The sequence below is a fragment of the Oncorhynchus gorbuscha genome, linkage group LG20, assembly GCF_021184085.1.
Source record: "Oncorhynchus gorbuscha isolate QuinsamMale2020 ecotype Even-year linkage group LG20, OgorEven_v1.0, whole genome shotgun sequence".
NCBI classification, from domain to species: domain Eukaryota; kingdom Metazoa; phylum Chordata; class Actinopteri; order Salmoniformes; family Salmonidae; genus Oncorhynchus; species Oncorhynchus gorbuscha.
Window position 1 is genome coordinate 8,701,443 of NC_060192.1, and position 26,925 is coordinate 8,728,367.

The 26,925-nt window shown below is 42.5% G+C and overlaps 1 long non-coding RNA gene across 2 annotated transcripts; it reads right to left on the reverse strand.

The window, feature by feature from the left end:
• Nucleotides 1–386: 386 nt before the first annotated feature.
• LOC124007469 lies at nucleotides 387–9,979 on the reverse strand. Of its 2 annotated transcripts, XR_006833938.1 has the most exons (4): nucleotides 9,719–9,979; nucleotides 7,772–7,978; nucleotides 725–778; nucleotides 387–628 (listed from the first exon to the last, which is right to left on the reverse strand). It is a non-coding gene; the product is annotated as an uncharacterized LOC124007469 (long non-coding RNA). The 2 variants fall into 2 exon arrangements; XR_006833937.1 differs by lacking the exon at nucleotides 7,772–7,978.
• Between the last annotated feature and the right edge of the window lie 16,946 nt (nucleotides 9,980–26,925).

Sequence of the window (26,925 nt, forward strand, 5' to 3'; positions counted from 1 at the left end):
TGTTTGGGCCTGATATGGTTCTCAATCAGAGGCAGGTGTTAGTCATTGTCTCTGATTGGGAGCCATATTTAGGTAGCCTGTTTTGTGTTGGGTTTTGTGGGTGATTGTTCCTGTCTTTGTGTTTGTTGCACCGGAAAGGACTGTTTCGGTTTTTCACGGTTCTTGTTTTGTAGATTGTTGTATTTTCATCTTTATTAAAGATGTACAAAAATAACCATGCTGCATTTTGGTCCGCCTCTCCTTCCCAGGAAGAATCCCGTGACACCATGGGAGCTTTTGGGGTATATAAAGGTCTGTAGCATAAAAAGTAAAAGTAGTATCAGGAAGAAAAGTTATAGTTGGAAGTAGCATGTAACCCTGGACTGAATACAGTTTAATTTGTGATAATAGTTTAATCGGTTTTTAAAGTAGATAAGGAGCGCAGGAAGTGGGTGGAAGAGGAATACACATACAGTATTAAGTATGCAGAATAACGAGTGTTCTTGCTTTCAGCGATATATGGAGACAGACTACTGACATACAACTGGTTAAACGTTTTGTGGAGGAAGTCCCACTCTTCTTATAAAGCCTCCATCTTGATCTTCAGCATCTCAATTTTCATCTTTTCAGTTGTATGACCAGAGGAACACTAAAAATATAACAAAGGGCATCGGTCACAAAGTTATAAAGGTATTCTACAGAACAATTGTTTAAAGATGTTATTGAACAATGCAAACACACTGACCAACATATGAGGCAGGACTTGGTTGTCCTAAGGAGGGAGTCTGACCCCCTTGTCCTAAAGGGAGAAACAAAGAGAACCTTCAGGCTAATGTCAGCCAACAGATCATTGGTTACAGCAGTGATTCCCAACCTCTAGGCCGTGAACCGGCCTGCCCTTTTTATAGTTTATGCACAAATCTGTGATACACACAAACAGGTCGGATAACCATTCGTTCCTCCACAATATTCAAAACACAAACAATCAAGAGGGATTTAGGGCCTGCCTAATAACACGTGTACAACATGGGTGAGCCGTTAGTCTGCATGGGTCGATTTGTGTTCATTGACCCGTAGTCAGTAATGTCCAAGTGCAACAGCACTACTTTTGTGAAGAACCAATATTTTCCATGAACTGCCATGCATGTTTATTACCTGTGTCATAGGTTTAGTATGAATGGGTCTGACACGGGTTAAACCAACTTCAAATATAAAGGGTAAAACTCTAGTTCTTGGTGTGAAATGGGTACAAGTCATTCTGCCTTCTATTTTTTGGGCCAAACGCCTTTTAATTGGGCTGTTTGGTGTAGCTGCAGCTAACATGTGCTATGCTGTGCTACTTATTTGTTGGTGGTAAAACAGGAAATAGAAAATGATGTTTTTTTCCGGTTCCGGTTGGAGCGAGTGGTCGCATCTGCACGTCGCTCCAACGGGTAGTATAACTTTTTCATTATATTTCATTATATCACAACGGTTTGATTTGTCTTATCTTAGCAATTTCTTCTCAGCTAGCTACATAGCCGTCTTTGTATCAAAGATAATTGCGTAATTATCGTATTTCGCCGTCCTAACGTAGTCTTCACTAGCCAGCTAGCTAACGTCCACTGATTAGCTGCACTGAGAAACTATTACTATTACACTCAACTGAACGACTTGATTAGTTTAGTGTTAGCTACCTACATAGCTGTCTTTGCTGTCTTCGTATCATCGTATCATCGTATCCAAGATAATTGTGTTGTTTAGGTTTAGAGTGTGTAGTCTTAGAGTGATTATCTTAATTTACCGAGGTTAGCTAGCCAGCTATTTGTCGTCCTTAACGTAGGTGACTCTGCTAGCTAGCCAACTCTGCTAGCTAGCCAACAGCTAGCCAACGCTAGCCAACGTCTTCTGTATAGAACTCAACTACCCGGTCGCATTCACAGGTTGTATCACTTTTTCACTTCATTTCATTACAGTACAACGGTTTGATTTGTTTGATCGTAGCTAGCTACTTAGCTAGCTACATAGCCGTCTTTGTATCAAAGATAATTGTGTAGTCTAGAGCGATTTTCTAGGTTCGCTAGCCATCTATTGTCGTTCTTTTAACGCAACGTAACGTAAACAACACTGCTAGCTAGCCTGCTAGCCCCGAATAGCAACACTGCAGAAACTATTACACTCAACGGAACGACTTGATTAGTGTAGTGTCAACAACGCACCCACTGCCAGCTGGCCTACTTCAGCAGTACTGTATCATTTTAATCATTTTAGTCAATAAGATTCTTGCTACGTAGCTTAACTTTCTGAACATTCGAGACGTGTAGTCCACTTGTCATTCCAATCTCCTTTGCATTAGCGTAGCCTCTTCTGTAGCCTGTCAACTATGTGTCTGTTTATCCCTGTTCTCTCCTCTCTGCACAGACCATACAAACGCTCCACACCGCGTGGCCGCGGCCACCCTACTCTGGTGGTCCCAGCGCGCACGACCCACGTGGAGTTCCAGGTCTCCGGTAGCCTCTGGAACTGCCAATCTGCGGTCAACAAGGCAGAGTTCATCTCAGCCTATGCCTCCCTCCAGTCCCTCGACTTCTTGGCACTGACGGAAACATGGATCACCACAGACAACACTGCTACTCCTACTGCTCTCTCTTCGTCCGCCCATGTGTTCTCGCACACCCCGAGAGCGTCTGGTCAGCGGGGTGGTGGCACCGGGATCCTCATCTCTCCCAAGTGGTCATTCTCTCTTTCTCCCCTTACCCATCTGTCTATCGCCTCCTTTGAATTCCATGCTGTCACAGTTACTAGCCCTTTCAAGCTTAACATCCTTATCATTTATCGCCCTCCAGGTTCCCTCGGAGAGTTCATCAATGAGCTTGATGCCTTGATAAGCTCCTTTCCTGAGGACGGCTCACCTCTCACAGTTCTGGGCGACTTTAACCTCCCCACGTCTACCTTTGACTCTTTCCTCTCTGCCTCCTTCTTTCCACTCCTCTCCTCTTTTGACCTCACCCTCTCACCTTCCCCCTACTCACAAGGCAGGCAATACGCTCGACCTCATCTTTACTAGATGCTGTTCTTCCACTAACCTCACTGCAACTCCCCTCCAAGTCTCCGACCACTGCCTTGTATCCTTTTCCCTCTCGCTCTCATCCAACACCTCCCACACTGCCCCTACTCGGATGGTATCGCGCCGTCCCAACCTTCGCTCTCTCTCCCCCGCTACTCTCTCCTCTTCCATCCTATCATCTCTTCCCTCCGCTCAAACCTTCTCCCACCTATCTCCTGATTCTGCCTCCTCAACCCTCCTCTCCTCCCTCTCTGCATCCCTTGACTCTCTATGTCCCCTATCCTCCAGGCCGGCTCGGTCCTCCCCTCTCGCTCCGTGGCTCGATGACTCATTGCGAGCTCACAGAACAGGGCTCCGGGCAGCCGAGCGGAAATGGAGGAAAACTCGCCTCCCTGCGGACCTGGCATCCTTTCACTCCCTCCTCTCTACATTTTCCTCCTCTGTCTCTGCTGCTAAAGCCACTTTCTACCACGCTAAATTCCAAGCATCTGCCTCTAACCCTAGGAAGCTCTTTGCCACCTTCTCCTCCCTCCTGAATCCTCCGCCCCCTCCCCCCTCCCCCTCTCTGCAGATGACTTCGTCAACCATTTTGAAAAGAAGGTCGACGACATCCGATCCTCGTTTGCTAAGTCAAACGACACCGCTGGTTCTGCTCACACTGCCCTACCCTGTGCTCTGACCTCTTTCTCCCCTCTCTCTCCAGATGAAATCTCGCGTCTTTTGACGGCCGGCCGCCCAACAACCTGCCCGCTTGACCCTATCCCCTCCTCTCTTCTCCAGACCATTTCCGGAGACCTTCTCCCTTACCTCACCTCGCTCATCAACTTATCCCTGACCGCTGGCTACGTCCCTTCCGTCTTCAAGAGAGCGAGAGTTGCACCCCTTCTGAAAAAACCTACACTCGATCCCTCCGATGTCAACAATTACAGACCAGTATCCCTTCTTTCTTTTCTCTCCAAAACTCTTGAACGTGCCGTCCTTGGCCAGCTCTCCCGCTATCTCTCTCTGAATGACCTTCTTGATCCAAATCAGTCAGGTTTCAAGACTAGTCATTCAACTGAGACTGCTCTCCTCTGTATCACGGAGGCGCTCCGCACTGCTAAAGCTAACTCTCTCTCCTCTGCTCTCATCCTTCTAGATCTATCGGCTGCCTTCGATACTGTGAACCATCAGATCCTCCTCTCCACCCTCTCCGAGTTGGGCATCTCCGGCACGGCCCACGCTTGGATTGCATCCTACCTGACAGGTCGCTCCTACCAGGTGGCGTGGCGAGAATCTGTCTCCTCACCACGCGCTCTCACCACTGGTGTCCCCCAGGGCTCTGTTCTTGGCCCTCTCCTATTCTCGCTATACACCAAGTCACTTGGCTCTGTCATAACCTCACATGGTCTCTCTTATCATTGCTATGCAGACGACACACAATTAATCTTCTCCTTTCCCCCTTCTGATGACCAGGTGGCGAATCGCATCTCTGCATGTCTGGCAGACATATCAGTGTGGATGACGGATCACCACCTCAAGCTGAACCTCGGCAAGACGGAGCTGCTCTTCCTCCCGGGGAAGGACTGCCCGTTCCTTGATCTCGCCATCACGGTCGACAACTCCATTGTGTCCTCCTCCCAGAGCGCCAAGAACCTTGGCGTGATCCTGGACAACACCCTGTCGTTCTCAACTAACATCAAGGCGGTGGCCCGTTCCTGTAGGTTCATGCTCTACAACATCCGCAGAGTACGACCCTGCCTCACACAGGAAGCGGCGCAGGTCCTAATCCAGGCACTTGTCATCTCCCATCTGGATTACTGCAACTCGCTGTTGGCTGGGCTCCCTGCCTGTGCCATTAAACCCCTTCAACTCATCCAGAACGCCGCAGCCCGTCTGGTGTTCAACCTTCCCAAGTTCTCTCACGTCACCCCGCTCCTCCGTTCTCTCCACTGGCTTCCAGTTGAAGCTCGCATCCGCTACAAGACCATGGTGCTTGCCTACGGAGCTGTGAGGGGAACGGCACCTCAGTACCTCCAGGCTCTGATCAGGCCCTACACCCAAACAAGGGCACTGCGTTCATCCACCTCTGGCCTGCTCGCCTCCCTACCACTGAGGAAGTACAGCTCCCGCTCAGCCCAGTCAAAACTGTTCGCTGCCCTGGCCCCCCAATGGTGGAACAAACTCCCTCACGACGCCAGGACAGCGGAGTCAATCACCACCTTCCGGAGACACCTGAAACCCCACCTCTTTAAGGAATACCTAGGATAGGTTAAGTAATCCCTCTCACCCCACCCCCCCTAAGTTTTAGATGCACTATTGTTAAGTGACTGTCCCACTGGATGTCATAAGGTGAATGCACCAATTTGTAAGTCGCTCTGGATAAGAGCGTCTGCTAAATGACTTAAATGTAAATGTAAATGTAAATGTAGTTCAGCCTCATTGTTGTAAAATAGCGACGTAATACTGTGGTTTAACTTCTGCCATCAATCTTGTTAAGCCCCCGTAAAGCATTGCCTGTAAGTACAAATAGTTTCTAAGACGTTTATCTTTTAGTATTTTCTGTCGGTTATGTTTTAATTCTGAGTTAACTCAATGACATGTATTCCCCCGCTTGCCAAGCCTGCCTGTTAAGAGCTGTTTTGCAGCTGTCACGCCTTGATCATTGTATTTTGTGTTGTCGTTATATATTTGGTCAGGCCAGGGTGTGACATGGATTTATGTTATTGTATTGGCTGCCTGAGGCGGTTCTCAATCAGAGTCAGGTGATTCTCGTTGTCTCTGATTGGGAACCGTATTTAGGTAGCCTGGTTTCGCTTTGTATTTCGTGGGTGATTGTTCCTGTCTCTGTGTAGTTTCACCAGATAGGCTGTAATAGGTTTCACGTTCCGTTTGTTGTTTTTGTATATGTATAAGTTATTTCATGTATCGCGATCTCTTCATTAAAGACATGAGTAACCACTACGCTGCATTTCGGTCCGACTCTCTTTCTACAAACGAAGAACGGCGTTATAGCAGCTAGCTTCTCTCTACATGTGATTTCTCTTCACACTTATTTTAGCTTACATGTTATATAGATAGTGATCCTATTTAGAACAATATTTAAGCAGGATACATACGTTTTGGTCAAGTACTGTATTGTGTCACATCCTGACCCTAGTTCCTTTTTTATGTCTCTATTTTGGTTTGGTCAGGGCATGAGTTGGGGTGGGCATTCTCTGTTTTGTTCTATGTTTTCAATTTCTGTGTTTGGCCTGGTGTGGTTCCCAATCAGAGGCAGCGGTCTATCGTTGTCCCTGATTGAGAACCATACTTAGGTATCCTGTTCCCACCAGTGTTTGTGGGTAGTTGTTTTCTGTTTTGTTTGAGTAACAGACAGAACTGTTGCGTTTTGTTCCACTTTTTTGCTTCAGTGTTCAGCTTATAATAAACATAATGATCATGCTCATAATGATCAGCCTCTTTCCATCAGGGGTAGCCCTTCTCTCGCAGATTAAAATCATGCTTAACCATATACACTTGTAAGACAACTTCATTATTCATTATTTTTGTCTAAACTAATATAATTATTGCTAATATTAAAGTAATATTTCATGACTAGGGTGCCAATTGCATTTTTTTTGCACGTCATTACTGCGAGCCATCATGACACTCAAAAGCCGGAACAGCTGCAGTTCACTTGTGAAGCTAATGTTAGCGCAGCCCTAAATCCCTCTTCAAATTCGACACAAACCTTCAAACAGGTATTCGATGAGATATTACGTAAACTCTTTATGTTTTATTAACATTTTAAAGTTGATTAGTTGGACTAATCGGGTGAAAAAAACTGTTTCTTCACACAACATATTTCCCCCTTTCAAGATCACTTCGTAGCCTTCGCTCCCCACCCGCCATTTAAAAAAAGACCCGACGGAGCTCATTGCCTTCTTGAATTATGCAGAGATGGGCATCTTGAAGGTCTCGTCATTAATTTCGTTGGAAAGGGGAGAAATAGTGCTTTACATTGATATTAATATTACAGTTGATCTGGAAGTATTAAGTTGTTTGGGCGCAAAAATAAGATCAATTGTATGGACCAAGGCGAAAGTGAGTGAGTTTACGTTACTAGCTAGCACTTTGCAGTATATGTATTGCAGACTCGTCACATAATCAATATCAAACACCCAACAGAGTCTGGTGCTTTGGTCGTGTCAGATATTTAATTTTCTCCCCAAAATAATTGTTTTGTTGTTTCTACTGAAACCAAAAATGATGATGAATCAAGCAATACTTACCATCTATGGGGGGTATATCATCATCTATAGTAACCACAGTTGGTTCCTGTACCTCTTGCTTCGGGATCTCGACATCTACCACTTCGCTAGCCATCAAAAAGTTAGCTGACAGTTGGGTAACCAATGTAAGCTGGCTAGCCTAACATTAACAACCACTGTCAGACAACTGGCTTATCCTGCTATGGAAACAATTAGCATGCCTTTTGCGTCTGTTACATTGTTAGCTAAATAATAAATCAATTGAAAATAATAACTCTCAAAATGCAACTAGCTAGCTACTGCTTGTGTAAACCAGCTAAATTCCAGCTGTGTCACTTAACTTAGTCCTTAGCTAACGTTAGCTAGCTATGTTGCTAAAGACAGGCTGGGACCAAGAAGGAGATGGTCCCACATGGCGCCTCATTTGCACTGAGTTGTCACATGAAATCCACCGATTATCAAAACAAATTCAATTCAAAATATGAACTACATTAATATCTTACTATTTATTTACCTTGGTTGTCCTTGGTCAACGTTGGCTTTCACTGCGCTTCTGTTCTCGATGTCGTTCAACAACGTGAACAAGTGAACATCTTTTTTTTGCTGAATAACGTTACTACAATTTCCTGCACGTGGGTATTTCACAACACTTTCTACAATGTCCAGCTGGATATACATTTTAACTCTGAAAGTGCACGCCCAAATCCAATACTGTTTACACCTGAACAGCAGAAAAATAAAAAAAGAAGGTTACCACAAGGCTTCTTAACAACTTCTACCTCCAAACCATGAGACTGCTATTAACATGCATTGAAGAGAATAATCGAAGCTTTCCAGTGGCCAATGTCCTTCATAATTGTGTATGTGCTGTTCTCTCCTCTGTGTCCAGGCTGCATTCAGACTCTGGACACTCTGGACTGCAAGCCCATGTAGAGCAAGTGAAGGGCTTAGGAGACGCACACCCTTCTGGTCAACCTTTGGCCTGCAGCCTCAAAATATTTAATCTCTGTCTGGAAAGCTTTTGTTCTCCTATTTCCAACAATGTGGATGTATTCCTACTGCTACTGAAAAAGTTAATTAATAATCATAGTAGAATGGAACTGAATGTAATAGTATTACTTAGCCTATGTTGCATTCCAATTATCACTTAGTGTCGGTCTCTAAATCTGCATGTTTCCTTCTAGGATTTGTCAAAACAAGAGGAGGCATCCTCAGACTCCCTTCTGCACCATTCAGAAGGTTTTCAATGTTAAGCCATTCTCGGGTTCCGCTTACAGTTCTTCATTGGTAGGTTATTAATGAATTCGACATATGACATTTTTAGAAAGTTGTTCACAATCAGGGGCTGCATCACCCAAAAGAACTTCCAAAAATCACTTTTTTGTTGTTTTTATACGAGGATGGCATGCTTATATGATGATTAAATAGTTGGACTGGTGGTAGATCTGCCAAGGTAAAAGAAAAATACATACAATTGACTTCCTTTCCGAACACACCGTATTTACACTTCTCTCTCTCTCCACTACCTCAAACTTTTAAAGAGCTAAATAAAGCCCCGCAGCTTTACTTAATGTAAAACTACCATCTAGTTATGTTATAATAACACAGAGCAAGAGGGAAGAGAATGTGTCATAATGCATGAACATGTGACCAGATTGCATGACTCTAAACCACATAATTCTGCTAATGAAATGTGGTGGGGAAAAAACATCTGCTTTGTCTCCATTCCATTCCCTCCCCTTCTTCTGCCACCCCCACCGCTACAGCCCACAACCCCTGCTGGCCATTTATTAACATAGTCGTCTGTGTAGGGCGTGAAAGAGCTCAGCAACACTTTGTCACAAATATATATGTCAAGGGGTGTGTATGTGTGTTGTCAAGGGGCGTGTTTTTTTGTGTGTTTGCGTGTGTGATATAGGGGGGCCGGTGTCCTCACTATGTTCAGTCAATTACAGAACTGTTCTCTCATATCATATTCATTCCAGGAGGATAAGCCAATTATCCCATCTAAAGGACGGGTGTGCCTCCTCCAACCCCAAATAAGCAATATTCTGTGAATGTCAAGAAAGAGAAGTAGCTTTTAACATGAGACTAATAATTGCTCCAGGGGCCAAACTCAAAAAATGGAATTGCCAAGTAGAGAAAAAAAAAAACGCTTGAGAGAGAAAGCTGATTAACAAATTACTTTCACTGGATTGTTTTTGAGAATGAGGTTTTGATGTAAATGGGAAGTAAATGAAAAGTTGGGAAGCAAGAGAGGGAGCGAGAAAGAGTAAAAGAGTGTGTGTGCGCACGTGCATGCATACGTGTTTGTGCGTGTGCATTCATGTGTGTGTTTTCACACTATTGTCTGAGTGTTTGACTGAAATCGGTGTGTCCCGAAAAGTCATGTGTGTGAGACTATAGTTATATGTCTTTGATCTTCCCCAATTATACAGTTATTAGTGAGACTCCCACCAACCTTCACAGTTCACAACACTGTCTAGTTTCAGTCAGTCTCAGGAAACCACCAGACTACCGCCACGCAACTGCCGTCTCACAGGCCATTTCTGCTGCTTAAGCCCCCTCCAACGCCCTGTATCGGGAAATCAAATCAAACCTAAATAAGACAAACAAGCAAACTAATATTCCAATGAATGAAGGCTGACATAGCACCAAAATGAGTGATCTGCAGCTGCTGGTCAGGAAACATCAATTAAGAGCAGTCCTGTGGTTGCTTGTGTTTTTGTGTGTATGTCTGCCTGTGCATGCATGCACACATGTTTACTTGGGTGTGTGTGTGTGTGTTTGTGTGTGTGGCAGATCAGTGGGTGTTTTGGGGAATCGTCTGCTGTTCCCTTCTGATAAGAACATTTGTGCTGTTTTTATTCAGTTATGGTAAGAGGAGATTATGGTTTGGCTGAGGCCAGCGATAGGGCCCAACTCATTAAGCGGCGGGTTGGTGCCAGTCCTTTGTGCCCTGTGCCAGAATCTTAGTACATTCTAATAGAGGGCTGGTAATAACAGCAGCTTAACACTGTGACTGTGTGAAACCAGGCCCTGTTTTAGTCACGGCAACAGAACGATTAACATTTGGCCTCCGGTGGACATAAAGTGTGTTTGTTTCCTTGTTTGAACCTGTTGTGCTGTGGTGTTGTATTGTAGTGGGTGAATGTGTGTGATGTTACTGCTGTTGACAGTAGTGGGATGTTGGGGGAGTGATGGAGGGATGCATTTGCGGTTTTATTTTTACAAGAGGACATTGCATAGGTCATAGCATGGGTCCCTTGTACGCTGCAGTTAAAGGAAAGATTCACCCATATTGAATCCTTTATAGTTTTTGGGCATCTCTGGGTGATGCTTTATCGATTCCCGGGGAAATGTAATGGTTTCATGTGCATCTGAGATATTGCCTTTCAAGCAGGCAGACATTCTGTCGGTATGACATAGCATTGCGATAAAGCCGCTCTCACTACACTGGATGGTAATAGGAATACAACTTTTTGACCACGAAAACATCTTACTCTATTTTACCGTTCAAAAGTTTGGGGTCACTTAGAAATGTCCTTGTTTCTTGAAAGAAAAACACATTTTTTGTCCATTGAATTAGCAGATATTTTTTGGGAATATCTACAATGGCGTACAGAGGCCCATTACTAATGTGTTCCAATGTCATATTGTGTTAGCTAATCCAAGTTTATCATTTTAAAAGGATAATTGATCATTAGAAAACCCTTTTGCAAATATGCTAGGACAGCTGAAAACTGTTGTGCTGATTAACCCTTGTGTAGTCTTAACATTCTATATACTCCCCTTGTTCAAAGGGTCAAAAATGACCCGCTTTCACTAAACACCTCAAATAAAGCAGCTTAATTGAATTTTAAAACCCAAATATATTTTGCATGAAGAAGCAAATTGTCATTCATCACAAACTTTGAATATCTGGGTTTTCCCTCTTCACAATACAGAAAGACTGCATATAATCAGTGGACACCCCTGTTTTTATTACAATACAATTGTTTGCTTTACTAAAGTAGAGGTTCATTATTATTATTTAAAAATATTATTATTATTATTATTATTGCTATAGGTACTGCATAGGTGTAAACATACATTTTTAGCGAAAGATAGCACTTGAACTTTTTGGCAACATAGTGATATATTCTTATATACTGTACAATGAGGAATTCAAATACAAAATTGTCTTCTCCCATTTATTAAAAACTTTTCCCCCACCAACAAGGTGTATAAACATCAACAATAAATAAGAATAAAGTAAGATAATGGATACAAAACAAAAACGTGAAGAACATATAACGATCAACTCTAATTAGCACATGTAGGACAGCATGCACGTGTGTGTGCATGGACTTTGCAGACGTAGTTCTCACATGTGCAGCAGAACAACAGTTTTCAGCTGTCCTAGTATAATTGCAAAAGGGTTTTATAATGATCATTTAGCCTTTTAAAATTATAAATTTGCATTAGCTAAGACAATGTGACATTGAAACACAGGAGTGGTGGTTGCTGATAATGAGTCTCTGTAGGCCTATGTAAGATATTCCATAAAAGATCTGCTGTTTCCAGCTACAATAGTCATTTACAACATTAACAATGTCTACGCCGTTTTTCTGATCAATTTGATGTAATTTTAATGGACAACAAATGTGCTTTCTTTAAAAAACAAGGACATTTCTAAGTGACCCCAGACGTTTGAACGGTAGTGTATATATATATGTCTTACAGATCCATAAGTCCACTGCAGTTTCTTCAACTCTCTTCTGACTGTGATTAGAGTGATGTTGATGTTGTGCGGTGATGCCAGCAGATTCCAGATTACCTTTGCCGATCGATAATCTTCAACCATCAGTGAGTCGATGGCTTGAATGGTCTCGCTTGAAATGGAAATACCACGGTAGATGCTGTGTTTTGCTTGAGGGCCAATATTAAAAACAATCAAATGCATTTGTGAAGTCAATCGCTTTATTGTTTAATTATTTAAGGCTCCTTTCTCTTCTCTGTGTTGGAGTTCTTTTAAGAATAAAGTGAGCTAGTGAAGGCAACACATGGTCGCTTACTGGAACACCCAAAGTCATTTAATTGTTATAATAGGATTTGAAGCAATGGCCCACCCATGTGTGGTCAACTATTTCATCACCATTTCACACTGAGACAAGCATGGGGACTGGTCTTGATAAAATCAATGAGATTTTATTTTCACGGAATCTCTGTTTGGGTATTGGTTAGTTTACATTTACGGTGTGGAAATGTCAGGATTATTTTTCCCTTCACTCGCAGTCACTTAGTAGCTGACTCCCGACCGGTTACGTTGTACAGAGCCAATTTTGAAATCCAGTCACTGCTCCCCTGTGACTAGGAGGGGGCATTCTATGTTCATTGTCTATGTTATGGATTTCTTTGTTGTTTGGCCAGGTGTGGTACTCAGAGGCAACTGTCTATTGTCTCTGATTGAGAACCATACTTAGGTAGCTTTTTCCCACTGGGTTTTTGTGGGTTGTTGTTTTGTGTTGAGTGTTTGTATCACCTGTCAGAACTGTTTCGGTTATTCCTTTTGTTATTTTGTATTTAGTGTTCAGTTTCGAATGAATAATATGAACACATACCACGCTGCACCTTGGTCCCCACCTTCTTCCACCAACGGCCGTTTCATCCCCCCCAACCCCCCATGTTAACAAAACTTTTTCTCTGTTTCTAATTCTCAAAAAAATTCTCACTAAATTAAAGGTGCTGTAGTTACCCAGATACTTCCCACCTTTCCCTTACCTATACTCCCATGGCACTTCCTATAACATCTGCCTCCATCTAATCCTTGTTAATTGTTACTGAATCAGACTGTCTGTCAGATGTATGATGTACCGTTTTCCTGGAAAAGAAACACCATGATATTAATCAAACTAATTAAGCAACATTCTTAAAATCAATCCCATGTACTATATTCTTACAAAAATAGGTGTTCTCTAGTACAGACAATTTTAAAGACAGTCAAATGCTTATTAAAATGCCCTCTGGTGGTGAAACTAGCACTAACTAGCATTAATGGCAGCAATGGCTGATACTTAAATAACATGCCATAGAATTCTGCGGCACCCCACAAGCTGTGCTGCAGTATGACGCAACTTTTAAAGGGAGAACCACCTGAGTCACATCAACCCGGTTACCTATCGCCTCCAACTTCCAAGGTCCATGAGGGTCAGTCCATCCATTCATGTCTCCCGCCTCAAGCTGGTATGGACCAGTCGATTCAATCCCCCCACACCTGCTCCTCCGCCCCCTCAACTTGTGGATAGGCCGCCCAGCCTACATGGGCTCGTCGGGTTCGAGGGACCCTGCAGTACCTGGTGGACTGGGATGGCTATGGTCCCGAGGAGCGGCGTGGGTGCCTGCCCAGGACATCCTGGTTCGGGTCTTGTTAGAGACTTCAAACAACTACGTGGTGGTCTTCGTGGCTCCGGGGCGAAGCCGCTCCTAGAGGGAGGCAGAGGGCGGCTGAGACCACCCTAGAGACTTTAATTGGACAGATGTGTCTTATTATTTCATGATTGTGTCCTTGTTAAGGAGGTGTGTCTTCTGTGTTCCTTTGCAGAAGCTTGAACTGCTTAACCTCTTCCTCCTACCCCCTAATTTTTCGAACATTCTGTTAAAAATCGCGCAACATTTCAGCGCCCTGCTACTCATGCCAGGAATATAGTATATACATATGATTAGTATGTGTGGATAGAAAACACTCAGACGTTTATAAAACTGGTTAAATCACGGCTGTGACTATACCAGAACGTGAGTTTCATCGAAAAGCGCAGGAAAACCTGATCACTGAAAATGGAAATAAATATCCTTGCGCTACTTCCAAGTTTCTCTCAGCAGAATATCTGGAATTGTTCTGCAAACCGAAAACCACATATTAGTTGCCACATTTAGTGGAAGCGCATAGAATTGTTTTGAGGAAGTTTAATGTTTTTTCCAGACGCATACCTATCCCTAACCAGAAACCCTGATGGATAGATGGCAGGATTCAATAAAAACTGACAAGCAGAAAAGTTGCATTTAAGTGAACCGAATTACATGAGACCGAGGTTTCAGCGCCTACAGCTTCCACACATTGTCTAGAGTCTTGTCATTTGATTCAGCTTTGATTCTTGGTCTAACCGGTTCACCGGATGTTTTGGTCGAGCTCTCTCCGGACATGTTTTTTCCAGACGACACCTATAGAATTTACAAGCTCATCATTAAGCTTGGGGCCCGGGGTCTGAACCCTGCCCTGTGCAACTAGGTTACGAAATTCGTGAAGGATCACCCCCCAGGTAGTGAAGGTAGGAAACAAGACCTCTTGAAAAATAAAGGAGAGCCACACACCCTAGAAGCTCAGGTGCAAAAATATAATGTCCAACGTTTCGACAGACGAGCTGTCTTCATCAGGGTATAACAACAGACACTGCAGGGTGACTCATTTATATTGTGTCAATGATGGCCTGATATCATTGGTTAATTCTCATATATTAAAATAGCATACAAAAAACATAAATGGATAGCTTACTATCATAGATACAATTTGGCTACATAAGCCTACAAACATTTACAAAAGCAAAATCACAAGAATGTCTTCAGATCAAAGTCTACGATGAGACCAAAAACAAGACCTCCACTGTGCTGATCCACAACACATGGGCCCCACAAGGGTGTGTGCTCAGCCCTGTCCTGTACTCCCACGCACGCCAACTCAATCATTAAGTTTGCAGACGACATAACAGTAGTAGGCCTGATTACCAACAATGACGAGACAGCCTACAGGGAGAAGGAGATGGCACTGGGAGTGTTGTGTCAGGAAAATAGCCTCTCACTCAACACATCACAGGGGGCAAACTACCTGCCCTCCAGGACACCTACAGCACCCGATGTCACAGGAAGGCCAAAAAGATCAAAGACAATAACGACCCAAATCACTGCCTGTTCACCCTGCTATCATCCAGAAGGTGATGTCAGTACAGGTGCATCAAAGCTGGGACCGAGAGACTGAAAAACAGCTTCTATCTCAAGGCCATTAGACTTTCCTAGTTAAATAAAGGTTAAATAAAAAAGAAATGAAGACTGTTTAATAGCTATCACTAGGCGGCTTCCACCAGGTTACATAAACCTGCACCTTAGAGGCTGCTGCTCAATACTTAGACTTTAAAATCACTGACCACTTTAATAATGGAACACTAGCCACTTCAATAATGTTTACATATTCTCTTTACTCATCTTATACAGTGCCTTGCAAAAGTATTCACGCCCCTTGGCGTTTTTCCTATTTTGTTGCATTACAATCTGTAATTTAAATGGATTTTTATATGGATTTCATGTAATGGACATACACAAAATAGTCCAAATTGGTGAAGTGAAATTTAAAGAAACTAAAACAGAAAAGTGTTGCTTGCATATGTATTCACTCCCTATGAAGCACCTAAATAAGATATGGTGTAACCAATTACCTTCAGAAGTCACATAATTAGTGAAATAAAGTCCACCTCTAAGGGTTTTCCTGTGGTCAAGGAGAAGCGGTCCAAAATGCAGCGTGGTGGTTATTCATGTTCTTTAATAAAGGAACTAGACATGAAAACAAAACAATAAATGCACACAAACCTAAACAGTCCTATCTGGTGCAAACACAGAGACAGGAACAATCACCTACAAACACACAGTGAAACCCAGGCTACCTAAGTATGATTCTCAATCAGAGACAACTAATGACACCTGCCTCTGATTGAGAACCATACTAGGCCGAAACATAGAAATACCCAAAACCTAGAAAAACAAACATAGACTGCCCACCCAACTCACGCACTGACCATACTAAATAAATACAAAACAAAGGAAATAAAGGTCAGAACGTGACACCACCCCTGTGTAATCTAAGTTTTACATGATCTGTCACATGATCTCAGTATATATACACCTGCAAAAAAAATTGTTCTAACAAATGAGTGTAACATTACACTGTAACTTAAATCATTTGCAGTGGTTTGGATATTTCCATTAACACCATTTTAAGAAGTGATAATGGACTGCCATCTTACTGTCTGGATTTTCACTTAAAAAACAACTATTTTTGGAACTGTGAAGAAGGGACCTGAGAAGCTTTTAATCCCACAGCGCTGATGGACAAATATACCTTTAAGCGAAGTTACAAGAGTGTGCCTTTTACAGCTGAGTGGCTTCCGTCTGGCTACTACCATAAACGTCTGATTGGTGGAGTGCTGCAGAGATGATTGTCCTTCTGGAAGATTCTCCCATCACCACAGAGGAAGTATGGAGTTCTTGGTCACCTACTTGACAAAGGCCCTTCTCCCCCGATTTCTCAGTTTGGCCGGGTATCCAAACATCTTCCAAAATAATAAATGTTATAATAAGGCTATAAAGGTCAAGGGGTCTGAATACTTTCAGAAGGCACTGTATATACAAAAGTAACTAGCTAGCTAGGGACACCATGTGCTAGCTAGTGATGGGAAACCAAGGCTTTCTGAAAGCTTCAGATCTTTAATTGATGTGAATGTGTAATTTCTTAAAGGTCTTGCTCTGGATAAGAGCATCTGCTAAATGACTTAAATGTAAATGTAAATGTCTTGAGTAGTCATTCTGACAATAAATGTATTTCTCGTGGCTGATACAATGAAATATGTAAGGACACGGTGAGTAGGCGGGGAGCTTATACTCATGAGCTTTCCTTGACTGACCCGGGCTGACTGTTGCGAATATGCAAAAACTAACCATATGTTACAAGTTTCATTTTTGGCTTAAGTAACCATCTGTCTCATGTAACAATACCAAACGCAATATATCATACTAATTTTACTATGTTATGTCTAGTCTATGAGACCAGGCTGTGCCACTAAACAGAGCGAGGGAGAGAAAGAAAGAAAGAAAGAAAGAAAGAAAGAAAGAAAGAAAGAAAGAAAGAAAGAAAGGGAAAAAAGAGAAATAACAGAGTGATGATGCACAAAGAGAATCATTACAAACAACATTTCCTCATGGAGAGGGAAAGGAGGAGGAGGAGGATAGGAGGAAGAGGATAGTTATGTGTAAAATCAACCATGCCTGTTTTCCTCTAGGATTTGGCCTGTGCTTAAGCTCCATCCCAATTATTTTATATATAGTTTTTCTTAAATCTTTGCTGATGTCAAGAATACCTATACTATGATGGAGCCACCACCATGCTAAAAAATAAGGAGGCAGTTACTCAGTGATGTGCTGTGTTGGATTTGCCCAAAACATAAGGCTTTGCATTTAGGCCAAAAAGTGTATTCCTTTACCATGTTTTCTTGCAGTATATCTTTAGTGCCTTGTTGCATGTTTTGGAAAATGTAGATTCTAATATATTTGTATTCTTTTTTCACATTGTCACTTAGGTCATTATTGTGGAGTAACTACAATGTTGGTGATCCATCAGTCTTCTCCCATCATAGCCATTAAACTCTGAAGCTGTTTCCTTCCTGTCCTGCAGTTCATTTCAGATGGACGACTGTATCATTATTGTATCTGGGAGGTCAATAATACATCATCCACAGCATAATTATTAATGTGACTATGTTTAAGCTATTCAGTGTCTGATTTGCTGGAAAAACCACGTGATATGTACATGTAAAATGTTATTTCACAAGAAATGTGAGACCATGTCATTTTGGAACACTTCACATGTGGTGATAACTCACATGAAGTTTCACTTGTGGATGTTCCATAAGGGTCGTTACTCATCTACCAATCCCTGCCCTTCTTCATGAGGCTTCATGGTCTTTGTAGTTGAATCGGTGCTTGAAATTCAACACTTGACTGAGGGACCTTGCAGATATTGTATGTATGGGGGATACATTTTTCTCGTGGACTAATTTAGGCTTGCCTAAACAAAGGAGTGAGAATACCTATAAAATTACCATATTTTAGTTATTAAACTTTTATTAATTTGTAATCACATTATGGAGTATTTTGTGTAGATCAATGACAACAACAAAACAAATCACAATTGAATACATTTCCCATTTTGTAAACCAACCAACAAAAAAAATAAAATCCAAGATTGGTGAATGCTTATGATGCCCACTGTTGCTATGAGCAGTTGATAGTAGTGCCAGTCGTTTTTCTCTCTTCTGACTCCAACCATATGAAAATGAATTGTTAGCCTGCGCTGCTGTGTTTGAGGATCTGTTTTCCGTCTTCTTGTTATTTAATAGTCTGGGATGTGGTGGAGCGTTTATTGTGCAATCAGTCTCCTCTCTAAATGAAATTGAGGGGAGGACGTGTATCTATGGATTGAGGTGGAGACAGGAAGAGAGAAAGTTAGTCATAAACAGTGTGAGACAGAAAAAATAACATAAGAGTGTGGGGGGGGGTGGTTGTTAACAGTGAGATAAACGACAGAGTGCAAGAGGGGGAGAGTGCAAGAGAATGAAAGAGCGGGAGAGAAAATGGAAGCGAGCGAGATAGAAGAGAAAGGGACGGCTGTTCATTCAAGTGTAATTCCATTACAGCTAGAACGTATTGTGAAGGGGAACCATTAGAAGTGCAATCAGGATGGATGTGTCAAGATGAGGACAAAGATGGAGGATGGAGAGAGAGAACGAGGGAGGCTGAGGAAATATCTACAGCTGACTGGCCAAGATAGAGCCCCGAAATCTGCCCCCCCCCCTCGTCAGCCTCGGGAAGGGGAGGCAGGAGGCACTGATGGACGAAGGGCAGACACCTGTCATCGATAAGATAATGGTGTCAACACATGAGCTCTTTGTCAGCACATGAGCCCTCACCCTCTCGCTCTCTTTCTCTCTCAGTGCAGGACCATCTCAGTCACATAATATAGTTCCAACAAGCCCCAACCCTGACGATCCTACATTGTCTTTATTATTTTGTTCCTGTATCAACAAGTCCATTAACTAATCAGAAGTATAATTGTCTAGTCCTGGATCGTCTTGTGCACTGTATCGTTGAGATCGTGATGTCTGCCTTACAACAGACCTACAAACCCTCAGTCCAGCCTCTCTGAGCCTATTGCGGACAGTCTGAGCACTGATGGAGGGATTGTGCATTCCTGGTGTAACTCGTGCAGTTGTTGTTGCCATCCTGTACCTGTCCCGCAGGTGTGATGTTCGGATGTACCGATCCTGTGCAGGTGTGGCTACATGTGGTCTGCCATTGCGAGGACGATCAGCTGTTCGTCCTGTCTCCCTGTAGCGCTGTCTTATGCGTCTCACAGTATGGACATTGCAATTTATCAATCAAATGTATTTATTAAGCCCTTCTTACCTCAGCTGATGTCACAAAGTGCTAAACAGAAATCCAGCCTAAAACCCCAAACAGCAAGCAATGCAGGTGTAAAAGCACGGTGGCTAGGAAAAACTCCCTAGAAAGGCCAGAACCTAGGAAGAAACCAAGAGAGGAACCAGGCTATGAGGGGTGGCCTGTCCTCTTCTGGCTGTGCTGGGTAGAGAGTATAACAGAACATGGCCAAGATGTTCAAATGTTCATACATGACCAGGAGGGTCAAATAATAATAATCACAGTGGTTGTCAAGGTTGCAACTGGTCAGCACCTCAGGAGTAAATGTCAGTTGGCTTTTCATATCCGATCATTCATAGTATCTCGACCACTCCTGCTGATTCTAGAGAGTTGAAAACAGCAGGTCTGGGACAGGTAGCACGTCCGGTGAACAGTTCAGGGTTCCATTGCCGCAGGCAGAACAGTTGAAACTGGAGCAGCAGCACGGCCAGGTGGACTGGGGACAGCAAGGAGTCATCAGGCCAAGTCGTTCTGAGGCATGGTCCTAAGACTCAGATCCTCCGAGAGAGAGAGAAAATTCGAGAGAGCATACTTAAATTCACACAAGACACCGGATAAGAAACGAGAAATACTCCAGATATAACAGACTGACCCTCAGAGTCAGTAGAAAGGCCTCTGTAGTCTCCTAAAGATTTCATAACTGTGACCTTAATTAATTGCCTACCGTCTGTAAGCTGTTAAGTGTCTTAATAACCGTTCCACAGCTGCATGTTCATTAATTATTTATGGTTCATTGAACAAGCATGGGAAACAGTGTTTAAACCCTTTACAATAAAGATCTATGTAGTTATTTGGATTTTTACGAATTATCTTTGAAAGACAGGGTCCTGATAAAGGGACGTTTATTTTTTTGCTGAGTTTATATACTGTATTGACTGAGCTTTCTTGTATCTCCGGACAGACATTTCAAAACCTTATTCCTTATGATTTATTATTTTACTGTCTTTTTTGCCATTCACAAATGTGCAATTCAATGTGTTTCTATGGGCTATAGTAGTAAAGGCCAAATTCAATATATTATCAAATAGTTTAAAAAAAGATCATACTTAAAGGAGTCCTATGTGTGGCTGTGTGCAGCTGTTCGGCCATGGAAACCCATTTCATGAAGCTCCTGACGAACAGTTATTGTGCTGAAGTTGCTTTCAGAGGCAATTTGGAACTCTGCCGTGAGTGTTGCAACCGAGGACAGACGGTTTTTACGCGTTACTTGCTTCAGCACTCCGTGGTCCTGTTCTGGGAGCTTGTTTGGCCTACCACTTTGCAGCTATGTACAGCTGCAGCTGTTCACATAGCTGTTGTTGAACATTTTATGGCTGCAGGGGCAGGATTGAGTAGCTTGGATGAAAAGGTGCCCATTGTAAACGACCAGCTCCTCGGTCTCAGTTGCTAATATATGCATATTATTATTAGTATTGGATAGAAAACACTCTAAAGTTTCCAAAACTATCAAAATATTTGGATAGGTATTGCTTTTCCCTCTCCTACTGTGAAAGACATTTGCAGTTGATATATTATCGATTATATATTTTAAAAACAACCTGAGGATTGATTATAAAAAACATTTGACATGTTTCTGTGGACATTATGGAAACTATTTGGAATTTTCGTCTGCATGGTCGTGACCGCTATTTCCTGTGGATTTCTGAACATAATGCGACAAACAAACAGAGGTATTTTGGATATAAAAATCATCTTTATGGAACAAAAGGAACATTTGTTGTGTAACTGGGAGTCTCGTGAGTGAAAACATCCGAAGATCATCAAAGGTAAACAATTAATTTGATTGCTTTTCTGATTTTCGTGACCAAGATTCCTGATGCTAAGTGTACTTAATGTTTTGTTGTGCGATCGATAAACTTACACAAACGCCTGGACTGCTTTCGTTGTAAAGTATAATTTCAAAATCTGACACGACAGGTGGATTAACAAAAGGCTAAGCTGTGTTTTCCTATACTGCACTTGTGATTTCATGAATATAAATATTTGTAGTAATATATATTGTATGTAGCACTATGCTATTCTGCGGGTGTTGATTACACTTATCCCGACAGGGGGATTGCAGCCATAACAAGTTAAAGTATAGTCTCCAACTTCAGCCATTTTTACAATTTGTTCCAGTCATTGGCAGTAGAGAACTGGAAGGAATGCCGGCCAAAGGAGGTGTTGGCTTTGGGGATGGCCAGTGAGATATACCTTCTGGAGCGCATGCTACGGGTGGGTGTTGTTATCGTGACCAGTGAACTGAGATAAGGCGGACCATTACCTAGCAAAGACCTGGAGGCAGTGGGTCTGGCGACAAACATGTAGCGAGGGCAAGCCGACGAGAGCATACAGGTCACAGTGTTGGTTGGTATATGGGGCTTTGGTGACAAAACGGATGGCATTGTGATAGACTGCATCCAGTTTGCTGAGTAGAGTGTTGGAGGCTATTTTGTAAATGACATCGCCGAAGTCGAGGACGGTAGGATAGTCAGTTTTACGAGGGTATGTTTGGTGGTGTGAGTGAAGGAGGCTTTGTTGCCAAATAGGAAGCCGATTCTAGTTTTAGTTTTGAATTGGAAATGTTTAATATGAGTCTGGAAGGAGAGTTTCCAGTTAACACAGTGTCCAAAGAAGGGCCAGATGTATACAGAGTGGTGTCGTCTGCGTAGAGGTGGATCAGGGAATCACCAAGCAAGAGCGAAAAGGTTGATATTTACGGTACAGAGAAAAGTGTCGGCCCGAGATTCGAACCCTGTGCGACCTGCCAGAGGCCTGACCATCCAATTTGACACACTGAACTCTCTGAGAAGTAGTTGGTAGTTGGTGATTGACAGAGTCGAAAGCCTTGGCCAGGTCGATGAAGACGGCTGCACAGTACTGTCTTTTATCGCTGGCGGTTATGATATCGTTTAGTTATTAATTATATATTGGATAGTGTATCAATACGCCTAGTCACTACAAAGTTACCGGTGTCCTTTCTAACTCAGTCGCCGGAGAGGAAGGAATCCGCTCAGGGATTTTACCATGAGGCCATTGGGAACTTTAAAACAGTTACAGAGTTTAACCTCTTGACGCACCCATCCCGTTAGCGGGAATATTTTCATCAACATCCGCTCAATTGCAAAGCGCCAAATTCAAATTAAATTACAAAAAATATTACATTTTCATGAAATCACAAGTGCAATATAGCAAAACACAGTTTACCTTGTTGTCAATCCACCTGGCGTGTCAGATTTGAATAAAGCTTTTTGGTGAAAGCATAACAAGCGTTTATGTAAGACCATCTCTCTCAGTAGACAAAATATTACAAACAGCTAGCAGCCAAGTAGCTTGGTCACGAAAGTCAGAAAAGCAATAAATTAAATCGCTTTGATGATCTTCGGATGTTTGCACACACGAGACTCCCAGTTACACAATAAATGTTCCTTTCGTTCTATAAAGATTATCTTTATATCCAAAATACCTCCATTTGTTTGGCGCATTATGTTCAGAAATCCACAGGCTCGAGCGGTCACGACATCGCAGACGAAAATTCCAAATAGTATCCGTAAAGTGCGTAGAAAGATGTCCAATGTTTTTTATAATCAATCCTCAGGTTGTTTTTACAATATATAATCAATAATATGACAACCGGAATGTAGCTTCTTCCATAGGTGAGAGAGAGAAAATGGCTGTTGCATATGAAAAACTCTGCTGGCACCCAGCCTTCCACTGACGCGATGGGTTCTTTTTCGCTCATTTTCAAAATAAAAGGCTGTTCACATCTTGAGGAAGCCATTGGAAACGGAATCTGGTTGATATCCTTTAAATGGAGGCAAGGCATCCAATGGAACAGAGAGCTTTCAGGAAAAACAGCACTTCCTTGTTGGACACAAATGACAGAGTGAAAGAAGGAACCCTATATGTTATTTTTTTATATTTGATTTAACCTTTATTTAACTAGGCAAGTCAGTTAAATAACAAATTCTTATTTACATTGATGAGAATACAAAGTGTTATGTTTGGGGAAAATCCAATATGACATGTTACTGAGTACCACTCTCCATATTTTCAAGCATAGTGGTGGCTGCATCATGTTATGGGTATGCTTGTAATCGTTAAGGACTGGGGAGTTTTTCAGAATAAAAAAATCAAGCACAGGCAAAATTATTTGCTGGTGACACTGTCAGTGATTTATTTAGAATTCAAGGTACACTTAACCAGCATGGCTACCACAGCATTCTGCAGCAATACGCCATTCTATCTGGTTTGCGCATAGTGGAACTATCATTTGTTTTTCAACAGGACAATGACCCAATACACCTCCAGACTGTGTAAGGGCTAATTGACCAAGAAGGAGAGTGATGGAGTGCTGCATCAGATGATCTGGCCTCCACAATCACCCGACCTCAACCCAATTGAGATGGTTTTGGATGACTTGGATGGCACAGTAAAGGAAAAGCAGCCAACATGTTCTCAGCACATGTGGGAACTCCTTCAAGACTGTTGGAAAAGCATAGATTGAGAGAACACCAAGAGTGTGCAGAGTTCTCATCAATGCAAAGGGTGGCTTTTTGAAGACTCTCAAATATAAAATATATTTGGATTTGTTTAACACTTTTTTGGTTACTACATGATTTCATATGTGTTATTTCACAGTTTCCACAGTCTTCACTATCATTCTACAATGTAGAAAATAGTACAAATAAAGAAAAACCCTTGGATGAGCAGGTGTCGAAACTTTTGTATGTTCTTGGTAACAACAAACCATCTGGTGTCACTGCTGTTACATTAACGCACTCCAGACCAAAAGTGTGCACGTTCAAATCCCGAGAGCTTTCATGCACACTTAGGGCTAGAGTTTATCAGCTCCATTCCAGCAGATACCTGCATTGTGGTTGATTTGTCGGTGTTGGAGGTGGAACTGCGTTAAGCTGTCAAATCTGCAAGTGTCTCCCATCATTATGTGTGAAGCATAAATTGCCATTGGCTCCACGGAGCTGCATTAAGAGGTATCCCATGAAGCGTTTTTTTTACACATTGGAACACTGGAATGAGATATGTAATATACACCTCGATAAGGGTGAAAGAAAACCATTTTTTGTGTTATTGTTTTCTATATAACCTCCACTTTCTCGTTCTGAACTTCCAACGTGAGTAGGACGGGTGTGGCTTCGTGACAATGACCACACTTGCAGCCATTGACAGATTCGACAGCTCTAAGGTAGTTACATCTCCGACTCCGTTACTGTATTTGGGTGTTGGCTATTGTGTGTTTAGGCTTGATCTGATTGAATCTAGGCCTGAATGTCAAGCGTCCCTGAGCACTGTTATCTTTTGTTGGAGTTGTCAGATAATCACACAATTATTGACTTGATTCCGGATAACCTTTTGAAGACTGCAGAAATCTATTCTTACCAATAAATCCGTGGTCAGCCTCCTTCTCCACAGATCTGGTGGCGAAGCAGGACATTTAGGTTGCTGTCATTTCAGAGGATGTGATGGGTGTGGGGGCTAACCAATGTTTAGGTCAATTCCATTTAAATTACAGTCAAATCAGAAAGTAAACCAAATTTCAGTTTCTAATTTTTCCAGTATTACAAATATGTGAATGATAATTTCTGTGTACTTCCTGAATACAGTTCGTTGTTGTATATTTACTGACAAAATACAGTTCAGTTGGTTGATCATGGTCACATGATGAGGTAGCTCTGTCTGCAAACTTCAAAACCAGCATCTGCTGGTCTATTTTTTTGAACCTTTATTTAATTATGCAAGTCAGTTAAAAACAAAATCTTATTCACAATGGCAGCCTGGGAACAGTGGAGTTAACTGACTTTTTACGGGGCAGAACAACAGATTCCTACATTGTCAGCTCGGGATTTGATCTCATAACCTTTACAGTTAGTGTCCCAATGCTAACCACTATGCTACCTGCTGCCTCAAACAATGGTCTAAGATGTTGGTTTCTCCCATGGAAGACCCAGTTAACAACTGCAAATTTAAGAGCAATGAACCAAATGATTTCACTTGGGATTTTACATGTGAAAACTTATTTTTGGAACATTTTGTTACAGATTAAATGGTGCATGTGTTATCTGATCAGGCCCTACACCCAAACAAGGGCACTGGCCTGCTCGCCTCCCTACCACTGAGGAAGTACAGCTCCCGCTCAGCCCAGTCAAAACTGTAAATGGAACAAACTGACGCCAGGACAGCGGAGTCAATCACCACCTTCCGGAGACACCTGAAACCCCACCTCTTTAAGGAATACCTAGGATTTGATCCCTCTCATTTTTAGATGCACTATTGTTAAGTGACTGTCCCACTGGATGTCAATTGAGGTTCTGGATAAGAGCGTCTGCTAAATGACTTAAATGTAAATCCAAAGTCTGTTGAATTGAGCATTCCCAAAGTCTGTGGCAAACATCCAGTAACTTTAATACATCTCTGCACTTAGCAAAAGAGTGCCATCTGCACTGTTATTTTAGTTGTCAGTTATTCTGACTATTCTCTCATCCTTTTATTTATTTCAGCAATTTGAGGGTTTTCTGTAGTTGTCTAATGTTGGTGGGGCATATTATTCTGTTGTAATGTCACTCCTGATTCACTATGATAACTATAATAGTTTTTCTTGAGTGTATTTTAATAAAGCTGAGAATTACATTGAAGTCCAACGTGTTTATTTTTTTTATTTTTTTATTTCACCTTTATTTAACCAGGTAGGCTAGTTGAGAACAAGTTCTCATTTACAACTGCAAAGTGGCCAAGATAATGCAAAGCAGTTTGACACATACAACAACACAGAATTACACATGGAATAAACAAACATACAGTCTGTCACGTTCGCCTGCACTATTTGGATAAATGGACTTGGGAGGAGATCCTTGACGGAAAAGGACCCTGGGCAGAGCCAGGGGAATATTGCCGCCCCAAAGCCGAGCTGGAGGCAGCGAAATTAGAGAGGTGGCATTATGAGGAGCTAGCACGGCAGAGCGGCTGGAAGCCCGAGAGGCACCCCCAAAAATGTATTGGGGGGTGGCACAGGGAGAGTGTGGCAGAGTCAGGAGTCAGACCTGAACCAACTCCCCCTGTTTACCGTAAGGAGCCATGGATGGAATTGGAGCTGTCGGCGAAGCAGAGTGCTGAGTCTGAGAGTGTGGAGGATGTATTGGACAGAGTAGAAAGAAAGCTGTTGGTTTGGCATAGTATGCACGGCATACCAGTGCCAGCACCACGCATCAGGCCTACAGTGCGTCCCGCCTGTCCAGCGCTGCCGGAGCCTTCCTCCTCTCCAGCGCAGCCAGAGTCTCCCGCCTGTCCGGCGCTGTCAGAGCTACCGCCCCTCATGTCCGAGGCGCCAGAGCCCATCATTCCAGAGGCACCAGTGCTCCTCAGTCCAGTGCTGCC